Source organism: Phyllobates terribilis, unplaced genomic scaffold, assembly GCF_046119375.1.
Source record: "Phyllobates terribilis strain yellow unplaced genomic scaffold, ASM4611937v1 Scaffold_5__5_contigs__length_657084704, whole genome shotgun sequence".
Lineage (NCBI taxonomy): Eukaryota > Metazoa > Chordata > Amphibia > Anura > Dendrobatidae > Phyllobates > Phyllobates terribilis.
Window position 1 is genome coordinate 653337839 of NW_027362765.1, and position 18468 is coordinate 653356306.

Here is an 18468-nt window from a genome sequence, read left to right on the forward strand (position 1 = left end):
CTCACCACCTGTAGTTATTTAGGTGAAAGCTCCAAAATGCTTGCCTAATATGTCTGTTTATCCAAAAGGAAGTAAAAAGGGAGAGCTAGAAAGATAGCATTGCATCACATTACATGGCAATGCAATGCACAGTTGCTGAAGTTGAACCAAAATGAGCTTGTAATCTGGCTTCTGCAACTTTGAACATGAAAAATCCAATGAGGAGAAGAAAAGCAAAGCCAAAGAGTCCATCCCAAAATCCGACAAACAAGCAAAATGAACAAAAAACATTGAATTCAATTCTTTCTGATTTTAGAAACTGCATTAAAGAAGGGGTGCACCGGTCCTGGAGATACTGCAATACCAGGTCAATGCGTGGAGTGGACAGAGCAAGCTCTTTTTCCATCTCCCTGTTCTAAAAATCCATTTAATATATGGTCCCCAGATAGGGGACGTATCAGATATTAAACTGATAAGAACAGATGCTACACTTGATCTTAGCCAAAAGGCCGAGAAGCGATAACCAGAATTGGTTTCAAACTACGGAGCCACCCAAGGATCCTGAAAAGTCCATTTGTGGAGATGAGCTCCTGGACTCCCGTTAAGAAGACATGTTGTCAACCTCAAGATCCCTTACATGCCTGCACTTTTCGGCTTGCTGCTGCTGCAATCCACGCGTTTTAGATCTGCATAACTCCACCTCTTTAAACACAGCACCTTCACCCCCTGCTGTTCCCACCCGCCTCAACACCGTTGGAAGGGAGGAGAACCAATTAAGGCGGGGGGTGGGGTGGAACGAGCAGCTGTCTACCCTTAGCAGGAGGGCTCCTGATTACATACCTCTCCTGCTGCTGCTGCTGCTGGCTGTCCAGCAGCAGACTGAAGGTGGCTGCTGCTGTGCACAGGTATATAAAGGCTCAGAGCCTATTATGACACGCGCAGCCAGCGTTCCATTGCCACATTCCATCTACTGCAGGCAGGATACCTGGCTGGCTGAATGTCGCTGAGAAGCTCACAGAGACCGCCATAAGCAACAGTTTAACAGAATGCCACAGACTAATCAACCAAACTTTTTGGGTTGGGTTCTCTTTTATAGTCTGCAGGCATTAAATGAAAGAAGTCAGTGTTCCAGCAGAAGGAGACAACGTTTCAGAAAAGGCATTGTAGCAAACCAAAAAAGAAATTTTAAGCGCAGCAGAGTAACCAGCGCACATACCTGTTAGCTCAGGTGAGTTTAAAAGGCTGCTGTTGATAACAAGGGCATTTGCTAAATAGATGGTGTGTGTGCAACAATATACTGAAAGGTCAATTATATTGTGCAGCTTATCTCACCACCTGTAGTTATTTAGGTGAAAGCTCCAAAATGCTTGCCTAATATGTCTGTTTATCCAAAAGGAAGTAAAAAGGGAGAGCTAGAAAGATAGCATTGCATCACATTACATGGCAATGCAATGCACAGTTGCTGAAGTTGAACCAAAATGAGCTTGTAATCTGGCTTCTGCAACTTTGAACATGAAAAATCCAATGAGGAGAAGAAAAGCAAAGCCAAAGAGTCCATCCCAAAATCCGACAAACAAGCAAAATGAACAAAAAACATTGAATTCAATTCTTTCTGATTTTAGAAACTGCATTAAAGAAGGGGTGCACCGGTCCTGGAGATACTGCAATACCAGGTCAATGCGTGGAGTGGACAGAGCAAGCTCTTTTTCCATCTCCCTGTTCTAAAAATCCATTTAATATATGGTCCCCAGATAGGGGACGTATCAGATATTAAACTGATAAGAACAGATACTACACTTGATCTTAGCCAAAAGGCCGAGAAGCGATAACCAGAATTGGTTTCAAACTACGGAGCCACCCAAGGATCCTGAAAAGTCCATTTGTGGAGATGAGCTCCTGGACTCCCGTTAAGAAGACATGTTGTCAACCTCTAGATCCCTTACATGTCTGCACTTTTCGGCTTGCTGCTGCTGCAATCCACGCGTTTTAGATCTGCATAACTCCACCTCTTTAAACACAGCACCTTCACCCCCTGCTGTTCCCACCCGCCTCAACACCGTTGGAAGGGAGGAGAACCAATTAAGGCGGGGGGTGGGGTGGAACGAGCAGCTGTCTACCCTTAGCAGGAGGGCTCCTGATTACATACCTCTCCTGCTGCTGCTGCTGCCGGCTGTCCAGCAGCAGACTGAAGGTGGCTGCTGCTGTGCACAGGTATATAAAGGCTCAGAGCCTATTATGACACGCGCAGCCAGCGTTCCATTGCCACATTCCATCTACTGCAGGCAGGATACCTGGCTGGCTGAATGTCGCTGAGAAGCTCACAGAGACCGCCATAAGCAACAGTTTAACAGAATGCCACAGACTAATCAACCAAACTTTTTGGGTTGGGTTCTCTTTTATAGTCTGCAGGCATTAAATGAAAGAAGTCAGTGTTCCAGCAGAAGGAGACAACGTTTCAGAAAAGGCATTGTAGCAAACCAAAAAAGAAATTTTAAGCGCAGCAGAGTAACCAGCGCACATACCTGTTAGCTCAGGTGAGTTTAAAAGGCTGCTGTTGATAACAAGGGCATTTGCTAAATAGATGGTGTGTGTGCAACAATATACTGAAAGGTCAATTATATTGTGCAGCTTATCTCACCACCTGTAGTTATTTAGGTGAAAGCTCCAAAATGCTTGCCTAATATGTCTGTTTATCCAAAAGGAAGTAAAAAGGGAGAGCTAGAAAGATAGCATTGCATCACATTACATGGCAATGCAATGCACAGTTGCTGAAGTTGAACCAAAATGAGCTTGTAATCTGGCTTCTGCAACTTTGAACATGAAAAATCCAATGAGGAGAAGAAAAGCAAAGCCAAAGAGTCCATCCCAAAATCCGACAAACAAGCAAAATGAACAAAAAACATTGAATTCAATTCTTTCTGATTTTAGAAACTGCATTAAAGAAGGGGTGCACCGGTCCTGGAGATACTGCAATACCAGGTCAATGCGAGGAGTGGACAGAGCAAGCTCTTTTTCCATCTCCCTGTTCTAAAAATCCATTTAATATATGGTCCCCAGATAGGGGACGTATCAGATATTAAACTGATAAGAACAGATACTACACTTGATCTTAGCCAAAAGGCCGAGAAGCGATAACCAGAATTGGTTTCAAACTACGGAGCCACCCAAGGATCCTGAAAAGTCCATTTGTGGAGATGAGCTCCTGGACTCCCGTTAAGAAGACATGTTGTCAACCTCTAGATCCCTTACATGCCTGCACTTTTCGGCTTGCTGCTGCTGCAATCCACGCGTTTTAGATCTGCATAACTCCACCTCTTTAAACACAGCACCTTCACCCCCTGCTGTTCCCACCCGCCTCAACACCGTTGGAAGGGAGGAGAACCAATTAAGGCGGGGGGTGGGGTGGAACGAGCAGCTGTCTACCCTTAGCAGGAGGGCTCCTGATTACATACCTCTCCTGCTGCTGCTGCTGCTGGCTGTCCAGCAGCAGACTGAAGGTGGCTGCTGCTGTGCACAGGTATATAAAGGCTCAGAGCCTATTATGACACGCGCAGCCAGCGTTCCATTGCCACATTCCATCTACTGCAGGCAGGATACCTGGCTGGCTGAATGTCGCTGAGAAGCTCACAGAGACCGCCATAAGCAACAGTTTAACAGAATGCCACAGACTAATCAACCAAACTTTTTGGGTTGGGTTCTCTTTTATAGTCTGCAGGCATTAAATGAAAGAAGTCAGTGTTCCAGCAGAAGGAGACAACGTTTCAGAAAAGGCATTGTAGCAAACCAAAAAAGAAATTTTAAGCGCAGCAGAGTAACCAGCGCACATACCTGTTAGCTCAGGTGAGTTTAAAAGGCTGCTGTTGATAACAAGGGCATTTGCTAAATAGATGGTGTGTGTGCAACAATATACTGAAAGGTCAATTATATTGTGCAGCTTATCTCACCACCTGTAGTTATTTAGGTGAAAGCTCCAAAATGCTTGCCTAATATGTCTGTTTATCCAAAAGGAAGTAAAAAGGGAGAGCTAGAAAGATAGCATTGCATCACATTACATGGCAATGCAATGCACAGTTGCTGAAGTTGAACCAAAATGAGCTTGTAATCTGGCTTCTGCAACTTTGAACATGAAAAATCCAATGAGGAGAAGAAAAGCAAAGCCAAAGAGTCCATCCCAAAATCCAACAAACAAGCAAAATGAACAAAAAACATTGAATTCAATTCTTTCTGATTTTAGAAACTGCATTAAAGAAGGGGTGCACCGGTCCTGGAGATACTGCAATACCAGGTCAATGCGTGGAGTGGACAGAGCAAGCTCTTTTTCCATCTCCCTGTTCTAAAAATCCATTTAATATATGGTCCCCAGATAGGGGACGTATCAGATATTAAACTGATAAGAACAGATACTACACTTGATCTTAGCCAAAAGGCCGAGAAGCGATAACCAGAATTGGTTTCAAACTACGGAGCCACCCAAGGATCCTGAAAAGTCCATTTGTGGAGATGAGCTCCTGGACTCCCGTTAAGAAGACATGTTGTCAACCTCTAGATCCCTTACATGCCTGCACTTTTCGGCTTGCTGCTGCTGCAATCCACGCGTTTTAGATCTGCATAACTCCACCTCTTTAAACACAGCACCTTCACCCCCTGCTGTTCCCACCCGCCTCAACACCGTTGGAAGGGAGGAGAACCAATTAAGGCGGGGGGTGGGGTGGAACGAGCAGCTGTCTACCCTTAGCAGGAGGGCTCCTGATTACATACCTCTCCTGCTGCTGCTGCTGATGGCTGTCCAGCAGCAGACTGAAGGTGGCTGCTGCTGTGCACAGGTATATAAAGGCTCAGAGCCTATTATGACACGCGCAGCCAGCGTTCCATTGCCACATTCCATCTACTGCAGGCAGGATACCTGGCTGGCTGAATGTCGCTGAGAAGCTCACAGAGACCGCCATAAGCAACAGTTTAACAGAATGCCACAGACTAATCAACCAAACTTTTTGGGTTGGGTTCTCTTTTATAGTCTGCAGGCATTAAATGAAAGAAGTCAGTGTTCCAGCAGAAGGAGACAACGTTTCAGAAAAGGCATTGTAGCAAACCAAAAAAGAAATTTTAAGCGCAGCAGAGTAACCAGCGCACATACCTGTTAGCTCAGGTGAGTTTAAAAGGCTGCTGTTGATAACAAGGGCATTTGCTAAATAGATGGTGTGTGTGCAACAATATACTGAAAGGTCAATTATATTGTGCAGCTTATCTCACCACCTGTAGTAATTTAGGTGAAAGCTCCAAAATGCTTGCCTAATATGTCTGTTTATCCAAAAGGAAGTAAAAAGGGAGAGCTAGAAAGATAGCATTGCATCACATTACATGGCAATGCAATGCACAGTTGCTGAAGTTGAACCAAAATGAGCTTGTAATCTGGCTTCTGCAACTTTGAACATGAAAAATCCAATGAGGAGAAGAAAAGCAAAGCCAAAGAGTCCATCCCAAAATCCGACAAACAAGCAAAATGAACAAAAAACATTGAATTCAATTCTTTCTGATTTTAGAAACTGCATTAAAGAAGGGGTGCACCGGTCCTGGAGATACTGCAATACCAGGTCAATGCGTGGAGTGGACAGAGCAAGCTCTTTTTCCATCTCCCTGTTCTAAAAATCCATTTAATATATGGTCCCCAGATAGGGGACGTATCAGATATTAAACTGATAAGAACAGATACTACACTTGATCTTAGCCAAAAGGCCGAGAAGCGATAACCAGAATTGGTTTCAAACTACGGAGCCACCCAAGGATCCTGAAAAGTCCATTTGTGGAGATGAGCTCCTGGACTCCCGTTAAGAAGACATGTTGTCAACCTCTAGATCCCTTACATGCCTGCACTTTTCGGCTTGCTGCTGCTGCAATCCACGCGTTTTAGATCTGCATAACTCCACCTCTTTAAACACAGCACCTTCACCCCCTGCTGTTCCCACCCGCCTCAACACCGTTGGAAGGGAGGAGAACCAATTAAGGCGGGGGGTGGGGTGGAACGAGCAGCTGTCTACCCTTAGCAGGAGGGCTCCTGATTACATACCTCTCCTGCTGCTGCTGCTGCTGGCTGTCCAGCAGCAGACTGAAGGTGGCTGCTGCTGTGCACAGGTATATAAAGGCTCAGAGCCTATTATGACACGCGCAGCCAGCGTTCCATTGCCACATTCCATCTACTGCAGGCAGGATACCTGGCTGGCTGAATGTCGCTGAGAAGCTCACAGAGACCGCCATAAGCAACAGTTTAACAGAATGCCACAGACTAATCAACCAAACTTTTTGGGTTGGGTTCTCTTTTATAGTCTGCAGGCATTAAATGAAAGAAGTCAGTGTTCCAGCAGAAGGAGACAACGTTTCAGAAAAGGCATTGTAGCAAACCAAAAAAGAAATTTTAAGCGCAGCAGAGTAACCAGCGCACATACCTGTTAGCTCAGGTGAGTTTAAAAGGCTGCTGTTGATAACAAGGGCATTTGCTAAATAGATGGTGTGTGTGCAACAATATACTGAAAGGTCAATTATATTGTGCAGCTTATCTCACCACCTGTAGTTATTTAGGTGAAAGCTCCAAAATGCTTGCCTAATATGTCTGTTTATCCAAAAGGAAGTAAAAAGGGAGAGCTAGAAAGATAGCATTGCATCACATTACATGGCAATGCAATGCACAGTTGCTGAAGTTGAACCAAAATGAGCTTGTAATCTGGCTTCTGCAACTTTGAACATGAAAAATCCAATGAGGAGAAGAAAAGCAAAGCCAAAGAGTCCATCCCAAAATCCAACAAACAAGCAAAATGAACAAAAAACATTGAATTCAATTCTTTCTGATTTTAGAAACTGCATTAAAGAAGGGGTGCACCGGTCCTGGAGATACTGCAATACCAGGTCAATGCGTGGAGTGGACAGAGCAAGCTCTTTTTCCATCTCCCTGTTCTAAAAATCCATTTAATATATGGTCCCCAGATAGGGGACGTATCAGATATTAAACTGATAAGAACAGATACTACACTTGATCTTAGCCAAAAGGCCGAGAAGCGATAACCAGAATTGGTTTCAAACTACGGAGCCACCCAAGGATCCTGAAAAGTCCATTTGTGGAGATGAGCTCCTGGACTCCCGTTAAGAAGACATGTTGTCAACCTCTAGATCCCTTACATGCCTGCACTTTTCGGCTTGCTGCTGCTGCAATCCACGCGTTTTAGATCTGCATAACTCCACCTCTTTAAACACAGCACCTTCACCCCCTGCTGTTCCCACCCGCCTCAACACCGTTGGAAGGGAGGAGAACCAATTAAGGCGGGGGGTGGGGTGGAACGAGCAGCTGTCTACCCTTAGCAGGAGGGCTCCTGATTACATACCTCTCCTGCTGCTGCTGCTGATGGCTGTCCAGCAGCAGACTGAAGGTGGCTGCTGCTGTGCACAGGTATATAAAGGCTCAGAGCCTATTATGACACGCGCAGCCAGCGTTCCATTGCCACATTCCATCTACTGCAGGCAGGATACCTGGCTGGCTGAATGTCGCTGAGAAGCTCACAGAGACCGCCATAAGCAACAGTTTAACAGAATGCCACAGACTAATCAACCAAACTTTTTGGGTTGGGTTCTCTTTTATAGTCTGCAGGCATTAAATGAAAGAAGTCAGTGTTCCAGCAGAAGGAGACAACGTTTCAGAAAAGGCATTGTAGCAAACCAAAAAAGAAATTTTAAGCGCAGCAGAGTAACCAGCGCACATACCTGTTAGCTCAGGTGAGTTTAAAAGGCTGCTGTTGATAACAAGGGCATTTGCTAAATAGATGGTGTGTGTGCAACAATATACTGAAAGGTCAATTATATTGTGCAGCTTATCTCACCACCTGTAGTAATTTAGGTGAAAGCTCCAAAATGCTTGCCTAATATGTCTGTTTATCCAAAAGGAAGTAAAAAGGGAGAGCTAGAAAGATAGCATTGCATCACATTACATGGCAATGCAATGCACAGTTGCTGAAGTTGAACCAAAATGAGCTTGTAATCTGGCTTCTGCAACTTTGAACATGAAAAATCCAATGAGGAGAAGAAAAGCAAAGCCAAAGAGTCCATCCCAAAATCCGACAAACAAGCAAAATGAACAAAAAACATTGAATTCAATTCTTTCTGATTTTAGAAACTGCATTAAAGAAGGGGTGCACCGGTCCTGGAGATACTGCAATACCAGGTCAATGCGTGGAGTGGACAGAGCAAGCTCTTTTTCCATCTCCCTGTTCTAAAAATCCATTTAATATATGGTCCCCAGATAGAGAACGTATCAGATATTAAACTGATAAGAACAGATACTACACTTGATCTTAGCCAAAAGGCCGAGAAGCGATAACCAGAATTGGTTTCAAACTACGGAGCCACCCAAGGATCCTGAAAAGTCCATTTGTGGAGATGAGCTCCTGGACTCCCGTTAAGAAGACATGTTGTCAACCTCTAGATCCCTTACATGCCTGCACTTTTCGGCTTGCTGCTGCTGCAATCCACGCGTTTTAGATCTGCATAACTCCACCTCTTTAAACACAGCACCTTCACCCCCTGCTGTTCCCACCCGCCTCAACACCGTTGGAAGGGAGGAGAACCAATTAAGGCGGGGGGTGGGGTGGAACGAGCAGCTGTCTACCCTTAGCAGGAGGGCTCCTGATTACATACCTCTCCTGCTGCTGCTGCTGCTGGCTGTCCAGCAGCAGACTGAAGGTGGCTGCTGCTGTGCACAGGTATATAAAGGCTCAGAGCCTATTATGACACGCGCAGCCAGCGTTCCATTGCCACATTCCATCTACTGCAGGCAGGATACCTGGCTGGCTGAATGTCGCTGAGAAGCTCACAGAGACCGCCATAAGCAACAGTTTAACAGAATGCCACAGACTAATCAACCAAACTTTTTGGGTTGGGTTCTCTTTTATAGTCTGCAGGCATTAAATGAAAGAAGTCAGTGTTCCAGCAGAAGGAGACAACGTTTCAGAAAAGGCATTGTAGCAAACCAAAAAAGAAATTTTAAGCGCAGCAGAGTAACCAGCGCACATACCTGTTAGCTCAGGTGAGTTTAAAAGGCTGCTGTTGATAACAAGGGCATTTGCTAAATAGATGGTGTGTGTGCAACAATATACTGAAAGGTCAATTATATTGTGCAGCTTATCTCACCACCTGTAGTTATTTAGGTGAAAGCTCCAAAATGCTTGCCTAATATGTCTGTTTATCCAAAAGGAAGTAAAAAGGGAGAGCTAGAAAGATAGCATTGCATCACATTACATGGCAATGCAATGCACAGTTGCTGAAGTTGAACCAAAATGAGCTTGTAATCTGGCTTCTGCAACTTTGAACATGAAAAATCCAATGAGGAGAAGAAAAGCAAAGCCAAAGAGTCCATCCCAAAATCCGACAAACAAGCAAAATGAACAAAAAACATTGAATTCAATTCTTTCTGATTTTAGAAACTGCATTAAAGAAGGGGTGCACCGGTCCTGGAGATACTGCAATACCAGGTCAATGCGTGGAGTGGACAGAGCAAGCTCTTTTTCCATCTCCCTGTTCTAAAAATCCATTTAATATATGGTCCCCAGATAGGGGACGTATCAGATATTAAACTGATAAGAACAGATTTTTTGATTGAATATATCTTTTATTAGCACAAAAAATAAGTTAACAGACAGTGTACAGTGCCGCAGCCCAGTACACACAGAATTCTACATCATATTTACATAGCATGAGGATACGACGCACTAACTAGACACATCACACCCCTATGCTACACAAAACACTCAATCTGAAAGAAAAAGCATGTCAATCAATACAGTACGACGAACCGTGATAAGGGATGGGGATTGGGAAAAAGGGGATGGGGAGGGGAAAATCACAGGCCCGAAGCTTTATTGAAAGACAAGACACATAAGGGGAGAGGGGGAGGAGGGGTTTAGTCCTCGTCCTCGTCCTCCGGACCGTCCATGATGGAATAGTCTCTGAGCAGGCTGTGGATCAGCCTGCGGCAGTCCTGGATGGACATCCTCTCCCTCCTCAAGATGAGCCGGTTCCTGGCGACCCAAACGGCATCCTTGAAGCAGTTCATAAGGCGCCAAGCCTCCTGGATGGCTCCGACGGTATGAACCCCAGGGAAGAGTCCGTAAAGCACAGAATGGTGCGATAGGCTCGCCCTGGGGACAGAGTTCCTCAGGTCGTCCTCAAGTGCAGTCAATAGGCGCTGTGCAAATCCGCAGTCCCAAAAAGTGTGCAAAGATGTTTCCTCCACGAAGGGGCACCTTGGGCAGTACCGGGTCTTGCACAGGTTCCGGGCATGCATGAATGACCGGACGGGCAGTCCGCCCTGAATCGCCATCCACGACAAGTCCTTGTGCCCGTTGGTCAGCCTGTCAGACGACACATTTGTCCACACAGTCTCCAGCGTGTCCTGGTGAAGTCCTGTGATGTTCTCCACGTCATCCTTGGCTCTGATTAGCTTGTGGATAGTTTTGGGCTTCCACAAGTCGGGCTTGAGTCCCTCCAGTTGATGCTCCCCCACAAATCGAACGACGTCTCCGTAGAACCATGGCGTCGTCCAGTTGTAGGGGAAGGAGCTGTCCCACTTGTCCCAGCCGAGTCGCCTCCAAAGAGGAAGCAGGAAGAAGCGAGACATGGACCTGCCCGCGGAGCCATTCTTGACTTGCAAAGTCCGGCGGACACAATCACACACAAAAGAGGATCGCAGGAGGGTGGGGATATCTGGAACGCCCTTCCCACCCTTGCGAGGCTCCTTGTACATGACGGCCCGCCTGACTCTGTCCATCTTGGATCCCCAGACAAAGTGAAACACTGTCCTGGTAATGGCCCTGCACACAGTGACGTGTGGGGGCCAGGCCTGCGCCGTGTACTGCAAGACGGGCAGGACCTCATTACGCAGGACGAGTGCCTTACCCTCACAAGTGAGGTGTCTGAGGCTCCAGAGTCCGATCCGTTGCTTCACCTTGGCCAAGCGTTCTTGCCAGGACTTGAGGGCCGCTCCTTCCTTCCCGAACCAGACTCCCAGCACCTTGAGGAAATCCGGTTGAATGTTGAAGGGGAAGGGGGCGGAGGAGGCCGGCTGCCAATCCCCGAAGAGCATGGCTTCCGACTTCCTGCAGTTGACTTTGGCCCCTGAAGCCCGGCCGAACCTCTCACACGTCTGGACGAGGGCGTCGACTGAACCACGATCAGCGCAGAAGACGGTGACGTCGTCCATGTAGAGCGAGCACTTGACCTCGTGTCGTCCCGGACCCGGTGCGGTGATCCCTCTGATCTCTCCATTCTGCCGGATAGCCTCTGCGAAGAGTTCTATAACACAAACAAAAAGAAGAGGTGATAGAGGGCAGCCTTGTCTGACCCCAGAGAGGACAGGGAAGGGGTCAGTCTTCCAGCCGTTCACCAACACCGAGCTGTGGATATCAAAATACATCAGACGGACATACGAACAAAACATGTTACCCAAACCTAACCGGTGCAGAGCTTGGCCCATGAACTCGTGGGAAACCCGGTCGAAGGCCTTCTCCTGATCCAAGGAGACCAGGGCCGCGTGTGCGCGGCGGACCTTGATGTACTCGACCGTGTCCCGCACGAGAGCGAGGCTGTCTGCGATGCGACGTCCAGGGATGCCGCAGGTCTGGTCCGGGTGGATGATCCGTCCGATGACCGTCTTAAGTCGTGTCGCCATCGTCTTGGCCAGGATCTTGTAGTCCACGTTGAGCAGAGTGATGGGACGCCAATTCCTCAGGTCGCACCTCTCTCCCTTCCGCTTGTACAGGATCGTGACCATTCCTTCCCTCAAAGATGGAGGCATTCTACCCTCCACCACCATCTCCTCGTACAGGTCCAACAGGTCCGGACAGATGAGGTCTCCCAGCGCTACATAGAGCTCCGCTGGAAGACCATCACTGCCCGGGGTCCTGCCGGTCCTAAAGGATTTAGCGGCAGAGAGCAATTCGCCCACCATCAGAGGTTTGTCCAAGGCTGCCGTGCCTGCAGGATCAAGATGGTTAGTGATACCTGACAGGAACTTATCAGCAGCGTCGGGGTCGGTAGTCTTGTGGGAGTAGAGTTCGCTGTAGAAGTCGCTGACGACCCTCATCACGTCCTCCTTCCCACGTCGCATGTTTCCGCTCTCGTCTCGCAGCTCGTTCAGGGGCGTGTGACCGGCATGAAGTTTCCTGAAAAAGAATGAGTTACATTTCTCACCCTTCTCCAGATTCTCCACTTTGGAACGGAAGATGATTCGCTTGGACTCCTCCTCAAAGTGCCTTTTCAGGCTCTTCTTGGTCTCCTCCAGCTCCTCCCTCACGTCCCAGCCGCAGTGAAGAAGGTCCTGCAGCGACCGCAGCTCGCGCTGCAGCCCTCTGAAGTCCCTCCTCTTCTCACACTCCTGTTGTCGACCCTTGGCCTGAAAGAAACAGCGAAACTCAAGTTTAACATATTCCCACCAATCAGAGACTGTTTGGAAGCTACCCTTGTAGGACTTCCACATTGCGTAGGCTGCTCTCAGCTCCTCCACGACTTCATCCTGAGCCAGCAGAGCACAATTCAGCTTCCAGGAGCCGGGGCCGGACGGAAAACCGTCGCCGAGGACACCTTGTAAGTGAATGGCTCTGTGGTCGGAGAAGAAGCAGGAGACCATCGAGTGCCTACTCTGCCTGACTGCCCGAGAGGTGAACACAAAGTCAATCCTGGAGCGGAGTGAGCCATCGGGTCGGCTCCACGAATAGTTCGTGGAGCCTCTCCCCATGGAGCCCACCACGTCCTGAAGAGAGGCCTCGGTTACCATCTCGATGAGCAGCTTGGACGTGATGTCCAACTTGGCAGATGTGCCAGAACTACGACCGTCCTCCTTGATGGGGCAGTTGAAATCCCCGGCCATCACTATGGTCCTGGTGGTGGCAAGCTGAAGCCGCAGGGTCTGGAAAAGCTCCAAACGCTCATTCTTCAGTGGGGACGCATACACGTTGATGAACCTGACAGGTTCTCCCGCCCAGTTGCCATCTACAACAAGAGCCCTGCCGCAGATGAGCTCCTGGACGGACTCAAGCGTGAATGCGCCCCCCCTGATCAGAATTGCGACCCCCGCAGACTTGCAGTCACCCCCACCGGACCAGTAGGATGGACCGTGGGACCACTCCCTGGCCAGATGTTTGAAGGACCTAGAGGAGGGAAGGGAACATTCCTGCAACATATAAACATCACACAACTGGGAAGTAAGGAAGGCATAAATAGTCTGACGTCTGAACTTGTCCTTGATGCTCCTGACATTAATGGAAAATAAGTTAATATTAGCCATCATGTAGGGAAAAAAGAAAAAGTTAGCACAGGCAATACACCTTAGTTACCACTCCGGTCGGGTGGTCCCTCGTCGGTGTTGACTGCTGGTGACGGGATCACCAGCAGGCCCTCTTCCTCCATCTGGTCAAGCAGCGCGGCCTCAATCTCGGCGACCACCAGTTCCTCCTCTTCTGGCTCGGCCACCAGGGTCTCAACCATGTGCTCCATCTCTTCTGGCTCAGGGAGGGTATCCTCCTTTTCGCCTACGAAATCCAGAATCTTCTTTTTGGAGGATTCAGTAGCAGGGCTGTCCTCCACCTTCCTCTTTCCCCGGGTTGGAACTGGGGAGACAAGAAGGGGAAAATCCTCCTCGGAATAGATAGCGGCGGGTGGAGGAAAGGTTAATTCCACCGCTACCATGGTCTGGGGAGGGAGAGTGGCTGCCGGGGCAGGGGAAAGGACACCTGCTGAGGAGTAGGGGAAGGAGGAAGAGGAAGTGGAATCCTCAGCAGGGGTGGCCGGGGTGGGGGGGGATTGGACGGGGGTGGCAGGGGGAGGGATCGAGAGAGGGGTGACAGAACTCTTACCCTCCTTTGACTTTTTCTTCTGCTTCGGAGCTGCTGGGACCGTCGCTGGGGCTTTGGCCACCGACTCCTTGACCGCTTTGGCCTTGGTCGTCTCGGCCTTGGCCGCTGGGGCCTTGGTCGTCGCGTCCTTGACCTTCACAGGCCTGGTCGTCGGGGCCTTGTCCTCCGTAGCTGGGGTCGTCGCAACCACCGATGCCCAGGATCTCTCACGCCTGGGGCAATCCTTGTACAGATGAGCCGCCAGCCCACACAGGTTGCAGGACGTCTTCTTCGGGCAGTCCTTCGAGCTGTGTCCCGTCACTCGACAAATCCTGCAGGCATCCTCCTTGCAGTCCTTCATCTCGTGGCCGTTCTTGCCGCATCTCCTGCAGTTCCGCGGCATGTCCGGGTAATAGATGAGGCCGTAGGAGTTGCCCAGGGAGAATGTCGGGGGCAGGTGCCGAAGTCCGTCTGAGTACGCCAGGTCCCTGTGAAGTCTAACGGTCACCGACCACTTACCTGTCCAGAAGCCGAGTCCATTCAGGATGTGAGAGGGTTCCTTCACAACCAAACAGAAGCGTCTCAGGAAGGTACAGATGTCTTGGCCTGGGGTGTGCGGGTTGCGCATGGAGACCGTGATCCTCCTTTCATCCCTCTGGATAGGGCAGCTACCTGTAAAGGCAGAGAAAGAATTATCCGGTCCTTTTGCGCTTACCATTTCCCAGAACCTCCTGCAGGTGTTCACAGTGGCGAAGGTGACGAAGAAGATCCCCGTCAAGAAGGTCTGGATGCTGAGGGTGTCCGACCTGGAGAAGCCTCGATCCAGCAGCATCTTCTGGCAGAACACGTCCGAGGACATGTCCGGCACCCTCCCATCCACTTCCTTCAGCTTCAGGGCCACTGTCTGCCGCATCCATGGCTCCAGGGCTGGAGCTTCGTGGCGGGGCTTCTGGGGTCCCTTCTGCTGGCCAGTCGTGGAGGCAGAGTCCTTGGGGTCAGAATCGGCTCCTGGCTGGGCCCTCCTGGCTGTCCCCAGCTCCAGGCTCTTCTTTTCGGCCTTCCTCGCAGCGCTTGCCATGGCTTTCCTCCTGCAGTTACTTCTTGGAGCTGGATCTGGAACTCTTCCCGGAATGGGTGGAGCTATGCAGATTCTTCTCCCGTCGTGTTCTGGACAAATTCCCCGAAAGGTCTTTGTCTCGATGATTTTCTTCCTCGAAGATTCCACAGGACAGCCCGATTCTTCTCCGAGTCTTCGTCTTCTTCTGGATTCTTTAGAGCTTCTTCCTCCCACCGATATCCGCCTTCGTTCTCTGATGTCAGCTGGGCTCCGAAGCTCTTCTCCTTCCGAGTTCGATCGCTCTCGTCAAGTGTAGATCGTAGCTCTTGTGTTCTTAAAAGAACAGATACTACACTTGATCTTAGCCAAAAGGCCGAGAAGCGATAACCAGAATTGGTTTCAAACTACGGAGCCACCCAAGGATCCTGAAAAGTCCATTTGTGGAGATGAGCTCCTGGACTCCCGTTAAGAAGACATGTTGTCAACCTCTAGATCCCTTACATGCCTGCACTTTTCGGCTTGCTGCTGCTGCAATCCACGCGTTTTAGATCTGCATAACTCCACCTCTTTAAACACAGCACCTTCACCCCCTGCTGTTCCCACCCGCCTCAACACCGTTGGAAGGGAGGAGAACCAATTAAGGCGGGGGGTGGGGTGGAACGAGCAGCTGTCTACCCTTAGCAGGAGGGCTCCTGATTACATACCTCTCCTGCTGCTGCTGCTGCTGGGTGTCCAGCAGCAGACTGAAGGTGGCTGCTGCTGTGCACAGGTATATAAAGGCTCAGAGCCTATTATGACACGCGCAGCCAGCGTTCCATTGCCACATTCCATCTACTGCAGGCAGGATACCTGGCTGGCTGAATGTCGCTGAGAAGCTCACAGAGACCGCCATAAGCAACAGTTTAACAGAATGCCACAGACTAATCAACCAAACTTTTTGGGTTGGGTTCTCTTTTATAGTCTGCAGGCATTAAATGAAAGAAGTCAGTGTTCCAGCAGAAGGAGACAACGTTTCAGAAAAGGCATTGTAGCAAACCAAAAAAGAAATTTTAAGCGCAGCAGAGTAACCAGCGCACTTACCTGTAAGCTCAGGTGAGTTTAAAAGGCTGCTGTTGATAACAAGGGCATTTGCTAAATAGATGGTGTGTGTGCAACAATATACTGAAAGGTCAATTATATTGTGCAGCTTATCTCACCACCTGTAGTAATTTAGGTGAAAGCTCCAAAATGCTTGCCTAATATGTCTGTTTATCCAAAAGGAAGTAAAAAGGGAGAGCTAGAAAGATAGCATTGCATCACATTACATGGCAATGCAATGCACAGTTGCTGAAGTTGAACCAAAATGAGCTTGTAATCTGGCTTCTGCAACTTTGAACATGAAAAATCCAATGAGGAGAAGAAAAGCAAAGCCAAAGAGTCCATCCCAAAATCCGACAAACAAGCAAAATGAACAAAAAACATTGAATTCAATTCTTTCTGATTTTAGAAACTGCATTAAAGAAGGGGTGCACCGGTCCTGGAGATACTGCAATACCAGGTCAATGCGTGGAGTGGACAGAGCAAGCTCTTTTTCCATCTCCCTGTTCTAAAAATCCATTTAATATATGGTCCCCAGATAGGGGACGTATCAGATATTAAACTGATAAGAACAGATACTACACTTGATCTTAGCCAAAAGGCCGAGAAGCGATAACCAGAATTGGTTTCAAACTACGGAGCCACCCAAGGATCCTGAAAAGTCCATTTGTGGAGATGAGCTCCTGGACTCCCGTTAAGAAGACATGTTGTCAACCTCTAGATCCCTTACATGCCTGGACTTTTCGGCTTGCTGCTGCTGCAATCCACGCGTTTTAGATCTGCATAACTCCACCTCTTTAAACACAGCACCTTCACCCCCTGCTGTTCCCACCCGCCTCAACACCGTTGGAAGGGAGGAGAACCAATTAAGGCGGGGGGTGGGGTGGAACGAGCAGCTGTCTACCCTTAGCAGGAGGGCTCCTGATTACATACCTCTCCTGCTGCTGCTGCTGCTGGCTGTCCAGCAGCAGACTGAAGGTGGCTGCTGCTGTGCACAGGTATATAAAGGCTCAGAGCCTATTATGACACGCGCAGCCAGCGTTCCATTGCCACATTCCATCTACTGCAGGCAGGATACCTGGCTGGCTGAATGTCGCTGAGAAGCTCACAGAGACCGCCATAAGCAACAGTTTAACAGAATGCCACAGACTAATCAACCAAACTTTTTGGGTTGGGTTCTCTTTTATAGTCTGCAGGCATTAAATGAAAGAAGTCAGTGTTCCAGCAGAAGGAGACAACGTTTCAGAAAAGGCATTGTAGCAAACCAAAAAAGAAATTTTAAGCGCAGCAGAGTAACCAGCGCACATACCTGTTAGCTCAGGTGAGTTTAAAAGGCTGCTGTTGATAACAAGGGCATTTGCTAAATAGATGGTGTGTGTGCAACAATATACTGAAAGGTCAATTATATTGTGCAGCTTATCTCACCACCTGTAGTTATTTAGGTGAAAGCTCCAAAATGCTTGCCTAATATGTCTGTTTATCCAAAAGGAAGTAAAAAGGGAGAGCTAGAAAGATAGCATTGCATCACATTACATGGCAATGCAATGCACAGTTGCTGAAGTTGAACCAAAATGAGCTTGTAATCTGGCTTCTGCAACTTTGAACATGAAAAATCCAATGAGGAGAAGAAAAGCAAAGCCAAAGAGTCCATCCCAAAATCCGACAAACAAGCAAAATGAACAAAAAACATTGAATTCAATTCTTTCTGATTTTAGAAACTGCATTAAAGAAGGGGTGCACCGGTCCTGGAGATACTGCAATACCAGGTCAATGCGTGGAGTGGACAGAGCAAGCTCTTTTTCCATCTCCCTGTTCTAAAAATCCATTTAATATATGGTCCCCAGATAGGGGACGTATCAGATATTAAACTGATAAGAACAGATACTACACTTGATCTTAGCCAAAAGGCCGAGAAGCGATAACCAGAATTGGTTTCAAACTACGGAGCCACCCAAGGATCCTGAAAAGTCCATTTGTGGAGATGAGCTCCTGGACTCCCGTTAAGAAGACATGTTGTCAACCTCTAGATCCCTTACATGCCTGCACTTTTCGGCTTGCTGCTGCTGCAATCCACGCGTTTTAGATCTGCATAACTCCACCTCTTTAAACACAGCACCTTCACCCCCTGCTGTTCCCACCCGCCTCAACACCGTTGGAAGGGAGGAGAACCAATTAAGGAGGGGGGTGGGGTGGAACGAGCAGCTGTCTACCCTTAGCAGGAGGGCTCCTGATTACATACCTCTCCTGCTGCTGCTGCTGCTGGCTGTCCTGCAGCAGACTGAAGGTGGCTGCTGCTGTGCACAGGTATATAAAGGCTCAGAGCCTATTATGACACGCGCAGCCAGCGTTCCATTGCCACATTCCATCTACTGCAGGCAGGATACCTGGCTGGCTGAATGTCGCTGAGAAGCTCACAGAGACCGCCATAAGCAACAGTTTAACAGAATGCCACAGACTAATCAACCAAACTTTTTGGGTTGGGTTCTCTTT

At 48.4% G+C, this 18468-nt stretch overlaps 10 non-coding genes and 1 pseudogene across 10 annotated transcripts; all 11 read right to left on the bottom strand.

The window, feature by feature from the left end:
• Positions 1-309: 309 nt before the first annotated feature.
• On the bottom strand, positions 310-500 carry LOC141149743 (U2 spliceosomal RNA). Its single transcript, XR_012246029.1, has one exon. It is a non-coding gene; the product is annotated as a U2 spliceosomal RNA (small nuclear RNA).
• Positions 501-1615: 1115 nt separating this feature from the next.
• Positions 1616-1806, bottom strand: LOC141275099 (U2 spliceosomal RNA). Its single transcript, XR_012323352.1, has one exon. It is a non-coding gene; the product is annotated as a U2 spliceosomal RNA (small nuclear RNA).
• A 1115-nt stretch (positions 1807-2921) lies between these two features.
• Positions 2922-3112, bottom strand: LOC141149549 (U2 spliceosomal RNA). The gene has a single exon (XR_012245841.1). It is a non-coding gene; the product is annotated as a U2 spliceosomal RNA (small nuclear RNA).
• Positions 3113-4227: 1115 nt separating this feature from the next.
• Positions 4228-4418, bottom strand: LOC141275100 (U2 spliceosomal RNA). The gene has a single exon (XR_012323353.1). It is a non-coding gene; the product is annotated as a U2 spliceosomal RNA (small nuclear RNA).
• A 1115-nt stretch (positions 4419-5533) lies between these two features.
• On the bottom strand, positions 5534-5724 carry LOC141275101 (U2 spliceosomal RNA). The gene has a single exon (XR_012323354.1). It is a non-coding gene; the product is annotated as a U2 spliceosomal RNA (small nuclear RNA).
• Positions 5725-6839: 1115 nt separating this feature from the next.
• On the bottom strand, positions 6840-7030 carry LOC141275103 (U2 spliceosomal RNA). The gene has a single exon (XR_012323356.1). It is a non-coding gene; the product is annotated as a U2 spliceosomal RNA (small nuclear RNA).
• Positions 7031-8145: 1115 nt separating this feature from the next.
• LOC141149812 (U2 spliceosomal RNA) lies at positions 8146-8336 on the bottom strand. The gene has a single exon (XR_012246096.1). It is a non-coding gene; the product is annotated as a U2 spliceosomal RNA (small nuclear RNA).
• A 1115-nt stretch (positions 8337-9451) lies between these two features.
• On the bottom strand, positions 9452-9644 carry LOC141150247 (U2 spliceosomal RNA). Its single transcript, XR_012246504.1, has one exon. It is a non-coding gene; the product is annotated as a U2 spliceosomal RNA (small nuclear RNA).
• A 5564-nt stretch (positions 9645-15208) lies between these two features.
• LOC141151038 (U2 spliceosomal RNA) lies at positions 15209-15286 on the bottom strand (annotated as a pseudogene).
• Positions 15287-16401: 1115 nt separating this feature from the next.
• LOC141275104 (U2 spliceosomal RNA) lies at positions 16402-16592 on the bottom strand. The gene has a single exon (XR_012323357.1). It is a non-coding gene; the product is annotated as a U2 spliceosomal RNA (small nuclear RNA).
• Positions 16593-17707: 1115 nt separating this feature from the next.
• LOC141275105 (U2 spliceosomal RNA) lies at positions 17708-17898 on the bottom strand. The gene has a single exon (XR_012323358.1). It is a non-coding gene; the product is annotated as a U2 spliceosomal RNA (small nuclear RNA).
• Between the last annotated feature and the right edge of the window lie 570 nt (positions 17899-18468).